The sequence below is a fragment of the Vigna radiata genome, unplaced genomic scaffold (assembly GCF_000741045.1).
Source record: "Vigna radiata var. radiata cultivar VC1973A unplaced genomic scaffold, Vradiata_ver6 scaffold_299, whole genome shotgun sequence".
Taxonomy (NCBI): domain Eukaryota; kingdom Viridiplantae; phylum Streptophyta; class Magnoliopsida; order Fabales; family Fabaceae; genus Vigna; species Vigna radiata.
In genome coordinates this window covers 90,773-97,098 of record NW_014542029.1, presented here as the reverse complement: position 1 = coordinate 97,098, position 6,326 = coordinate 90,773, and positions in this window count along the sequence as shown.

Sequence of the window (6,326 nt, the reverse complement as noted above, 5' to 3'; positions counted from 1 at the left end):
TCTTCTCCATATCACAGATCTTACTCCTTTGCCTATCAATGATAACATCCTTTTCATCAACTTCTTCTTCATTGCACCACTTGAAATAGTTACACCAAGTCACATTTCCAGCTCCACTCTGTTATTCATCAAAGACAGTGTTAATTATCATCACATAAACAAAATAGGGTTTAATTACAAATGCTTTTATTCACATCACCTTGTAGTTACGACAACCCCAAAAATATTTTCCAGCATTCTTTGAAGTTCTAGCCATTTTTATTACTGTCCTCTCACCACAATTGCAAATGGGAATTATCCCTAATCCCATTGAACCCCCACCATGTGAGGAATGACAATTTCGTCGGCTCATGCCATGGCAACAAGAAGAAGAAGACTGCGAATGAGACATTGCTAGCCAACCACCAAGAATGGGATGAAGATTGGTTAAGCTCTGGAACCCTACACTTTTCAAAGTCTAATTTGAAAACCCTAATTTCAAAGTCTGCACTTTTCAACATTGCTTCAATTTGGGGGTATTTGCAATAAAAAACCCCTAATTTCAATTTAATTATAATTAAGTCCACGTAACTGTGCTAAAGATCATCCACGTAGGCAGTCCTGTGCCAAATCGTCACTACAGTGCACAGGTGTACTGGTTGCCGTTAAGTATTTAGAATCCGTTTCAAAAAAAGGACCAAATTGAACAGATTTTACAACCTTTAGGACCAAATTGAACAAAACAAATGAGGACCAAAATGAACAAACCAAACAAAAATAGGGACCAAAATAGCTATTAAACCTTAAAATAAAGGGGCCCTAAGAAAGCGGAGTAGTCCTCCAAGGTGCGTCTAGCTTGCCTATCACCATTATCATTCCGATTGTCAACCATATCTTCCACTTCTTGCTCAAATGCAGGAAGGATGGATTGCTTAGGAATCATAGGAATGAGAGAAGTTTCTCTAAAAGCCCTGAAAAAAAATATTAAAAAAAACAGACATCTTTTGGTCAAAGTTATTTTCATAACTGAAATAGAATTTCATCACAACTAAGGCTTAAAGTATTTTAGATTAATTAATCATTTAATATCATATAGGATTTATGGTTTCGATTATTTTCAAAACCGTTGTCAAAAACTTTTTTTTTTTGGTTAGTGTTTTGATTTTATTTAATCGAAACAAAATGTGTAACTTTTTACTTCTGTTTATAATTTATCTCATTTTAATATGTTTGGATTGTAAATCGATATATATTAGTGAAAATAACCATTGTTTCTTCTCTGTATATTGCATGTTACTAACAAATGAATTTGTTATAATAAATTAGTTTGAAGTAACTGGACAAAATGTAAAAGATATTGCCAAATAAACAAGGAAACATCAAATAAAATATAAGGAAACTAATAAAACTGAATCAAACTATTATTCCAACTAAGCAAGGTTCAGTTGTAAACTAAATAAGGTAAATATAAATTATACTTAAATTAATCGAGTGGCAAATAAAAAAGTTAATGTAAACAAAGTTTGACCTTTGCAAATAGTGATCATAACACTGAATTAATATATAAATATATACTTTTGATTCTAAAAGTACATAAAGGCAAACAAGTATTGATAAAGCCTCAGAAATACAACGAGAATATCAGGTACCACTAATTGAATCATCTTTGGCTAGTTACAATGAACATAATTCATCACAAAAAAGTTTAAATCATCAATAATTAAACAAAATATAAATAATCACAAATCGTAAAAGGCCATGCGTGTCAAACACTAAGTCAATAACCTTCTTCCATTACAGAATTATTGAAGGCATCCTTACAATAAGTCCCTCCACTTTTCCACCTTTTTCACTTTTCTCATTATCAATGTTGGGAAACTTTTTCGGACAATAATTCTATTCCAATCAATTGACTTATCCGAGGACTTGTGAAAACAAAGGTAACTACCATGAACTTGTAATTTTTAGATTAAACCACAATTTTATATATAAAAAAAAAATAATCGATCAAGTGTTTCCTTAAAAATTAGTGATAGAATAATAAGTCAATATTCGAAAATAATATTAAAAAAATACTCTGAAAATGCATTTCGCAAGGCAATTGTTTTTTAACAAGTTGTAATATTTGCAATAGTTTCTTTTATGAATAGCAAGATGGATAATTTGACATAGAAAGAGTTCAAATTAACATAGTCCAACAGTTTACATATGACTAACAAAATAACGTTATTTATTTCTATGTAGAAATAAAACAAATACCATTCGAAAAATTTTATATTTTGAGTGATTTTTTATAAAATTTTGTGAAATCATTTTTTTAATTTTTTTTTTATAAATTTATTAAGTTCTACGTAAAAAATAATAATGATAATAATCCAGATAGGTAATAAGTTCGCTACGGTAAATTGTCTTATTTACAAATTATAAAGAAATATTGACAAATAAAAAAGATACTTCCGTTTTTTCTAAGATAACAAAATATAAATATTTAAGGACAACAACAACAATTCATTGTTACTTTTTCAAATATATATGAAATTTGTAAACCTTGTGAATTTGTACCGTAACAATGATTTAAAAGTGATATCTGTATAGCCTTATGTTATATGAAATATGATATTGGATCCTTTCTAAACATTTTCTATTTTATTTTCTCAATTTGTTTTGCATCCAAAATTACTTATTAAACACGGGATGGTATATTTTTAATTTTAACTAGTTTTACATTTCTCAGAACTCAAAATCCTAACATTTATCGTTTCGTTCATCTATTTACCGACCGTTTGGTTCATCTGTTCGATTTCGTCTTCCACTGCTCAGTTTAGTCGTTCGTCGCTCAATTTCGTCTTCCACAGTTTTGTTCTATCGTTCACCGCTCGGTTCTACCTTCCACAACTCGCTTTTGCCCTCCATCGCTCGACTATTTGATCTCAATCCTAACTACCACGCTTCAGTGCTCAACTGCTTATTATTTTTTGTTATTCTCCTTCCCTCTCTCTCTCTCTATATATATATATATAGCTGTAACAATTCTTACATATACATTCTCTTCACCTTTACTCAATAATACACATTGCAAGTTTCGCTTTCTATTCTTCTTCTCTAACATCTATATCAATGAGTCATCTTATTACTTCTGTTCATGGGCTAGGTATGAGAGTTCTGTAATGATCATTGTCGAGGTACTTTTGTGATGGTACCAGAGCTCTTCTTTTGAAGAGCTCTGTTACGCGCATCGTACTCTGGTTTCTACTTCTTCTTTTGATTTCTTAAGGATCTTTCTTTTTCTTTACTTCTTCGCCATGACTGATGAACATAACCAGCCTTCAAGATTTTTGTATCTTCACCCCGGTGAAAGCCCAACCACCTCCTTGGTCTCGCCCCTTCTTGATTCAACCAATTATCACGCATGGAGTAAATCCATGGCTACTACGTTAAGTGTCGAGAACAAATCCCAGTTCATCAATGGAACTGCCGCAGAACCACCCCGTGGAGATCCCTCTCACAACGCCTGGAAAAGATGCAACAATGTGGTGTTTCTTGGTTGGTTCACTCAGTGTCACCAGAAATCAGGAACAACATTCTTTGGATGGAAGACGCCCAAGCGATCTCGAAAGATCTCAAATCAAGATTCTTCTAGGGAGATTTGTTGCACATCTTTGAGCTACAAAGAGATGCATCTTCACTAAAGCAAGGAACATCCACCGTCAGTGAGTTTTACACTAAATTGCACATCATATGGGATGAGTTGGAAATTTTTCATACTCATCCAACCTGCACCTGTGACGTCCAATGTTCCTGCAAAATGCTTTCAACAATCACACAAAAGAAAACATGAAGACCGAGCATTGCAATTTCTTCGTTGCCTGAATGAGCAGTATGATAATATTCAATCCCATGTACTTTTACTAGACCCTATACCCCTCATTTCCAAGACTTTTTCCTATGTCATGCAACAGGAAAGACAATTAATGAATAATAATTTCTTAAATAGCCTTGAACCCAAACCTAAAATGATAAACCAGTTTTAATTCTTTAGAAACAGTGATGGGTGTTAAAACAGAACTTGTGTTCAGTTAAAATTCGTCATTTGTGTGCATAGGTTTTTCCGTAGCAAGTATAACAAAAAGATAAAGTATTTGAAGATGATGGTGAAGACTACTGATGGAGATCATACAAAGTAGAAAAGACTGTGTGGAGATTGGAAAAAGCAACTCTTATGGGAATGATTTGTTGGGAATGCTACTAAATGAGATGCAGAAGAAAAAAGAGAATGGAAATAACATCAATCTGGAGCTAGTGATGGATCAATGCAAAAAATATTTTTTTTTGTTGGACACAAAACCACTGTCTTTTTACTCACTTGAACAATGTTACTTGCCGACAACACATCATATGGCAGGAGAAAGTCCAAGAAGGGGTTATAACTTTATATGCAATGGAGAAATATGTTTTTTTTAGATTTCAAAATACATTCTGATCTCTTTTTTATATATTTTCTTGTTCGATTAAGTATTTTCTAAAATATTTATGGATTTTCTTTTCTATGGTGATATGTCAATTAGCAAACTAACTAATAATAATTGTGAAATAAAAACATTACAAAAATATATAATTTTTCCAGGAGTTATTTTTAGCAGCGGTTTTAATTTCTGGAAAATTTGTTTTCCACAGTTGCAAAAAGCTCTAGTAAAAACACGCTAAACATTACCAGTGGTTTTCTACGAAATCGCCGAAAATAACAAGGGTTTTCACAAAAATCGCTGGAAATAATAGGAGTTTTTCAAAAACTGCCAAAAATAGCAAGAGTTTCTGAAAACCTCTCCTATTTCCAGGGATTTCCTCCGAAACGGTTGGAAATGTAGTGATAACTCAAATTTTTTATTTTTATTTATCAATATATCCTTTTTCCAAATCATTCCATCAAATATATACTTAACCCACATCAAATATTTATCAATAAAGTTAGTTGCTTCTCTCAGACCATATATTTATATTTGGCTCTTGTTTCCATTCGTTGTGTATAATAAATTACTACAACTAGAAAAATATGGTTTTCAGACATCTCCCTATCTTAGCTAACAAATAAAGAGAATGATGAAATATTGTTCCAATAGATCAACACCATGAGCCTTATGGTACAGAATCTTGCATAACTGATCACTTTTCTTGAACCTTTTAGCCTGGAATAATTAATTGGTCAGATATGAGTAGTTTCAACCAGCCTATGGCTTGCATTATTTCTTATTTAAGATAAAAAAAAATGAGTGATTTCAGCAAGAAAATAAATTCTAGTCTGAAGTGCTTAACACCAGTTTTTGTTCTTATAAAAATTTTTTGGATGAATATCTCCTATACGTTGTTACGTATCATTTTCGACAGTGTTGCTATTTTACCAAGTATATTGAACAAATATTTTATCAATGTTGCAATTCATACTTTCAGAACACAAGTATGAAATAGTGAAAATTTTACAAGAAAAGAAATATTCCAAAGAAGTGCAAGCCCCATCATTGAAGAAAGCAGATATCGGAATAGTTGTGTCAGACGCTACAGATGCTGCAAGAAGTGCTGCTGATTTGGTCTTAACTGAGCCTGGGTTAAGTGTCATTGTTAGTGCTGTGTTAACAAGCAGAACTATATTCCAAAGAATGAACAATTATACAGTTGAGTGTGTAGTATTCCTCTTCTTTTGCTCTACGATAGAAATATTCTCCTTTCACCTTTTTATACATTATGTAGCCTCAACAAGAAAGCAAGACTCTTAGGAGCTAGAAGAATATAGTCAAAGTGCTAATTGAAACCTAGATTGTTCAAACCACCAGTCATTATAAATGTATCAATCAGTGATAACCACTAATGGAAAAATACCTTTTTATAACGAACCTATTATAACGTATAAAAATTATACGTTATAATAGGTTGACTGTGGCTGGTAATAAAAATAGGACATATTATAACGTAATTTTATAAATCAGTTATAATATAAAACATGGTGGCAAATTTGTAAATAAACTTAAAACATATTATAACGTAGTTTTAAAAATCAGTTATGATATCTCTACAATTTTTTAACCCTAGATTTCATTTCACGTTCAATCTCACTTTCATTATTCTCTTCCTCTCTTCCGCTCTTTGTCTCATCCCTCTCACTCGCATTTCTCGGCATCTCCGTCGTCAGGCATATCATCTCGTATTCCTTCGCTCGCTCTCACGCTTGGAGGTCTCATGTCATTTCCTCTTACGCATTCGAGCACTTTCATTTCTCACATCAGAGAGTCTCATTCTCATTTCTCTCCATTTCGGTTTCCTAGCGTCTTCCTTCTCGAGAGAGATCTCTTCGTCGC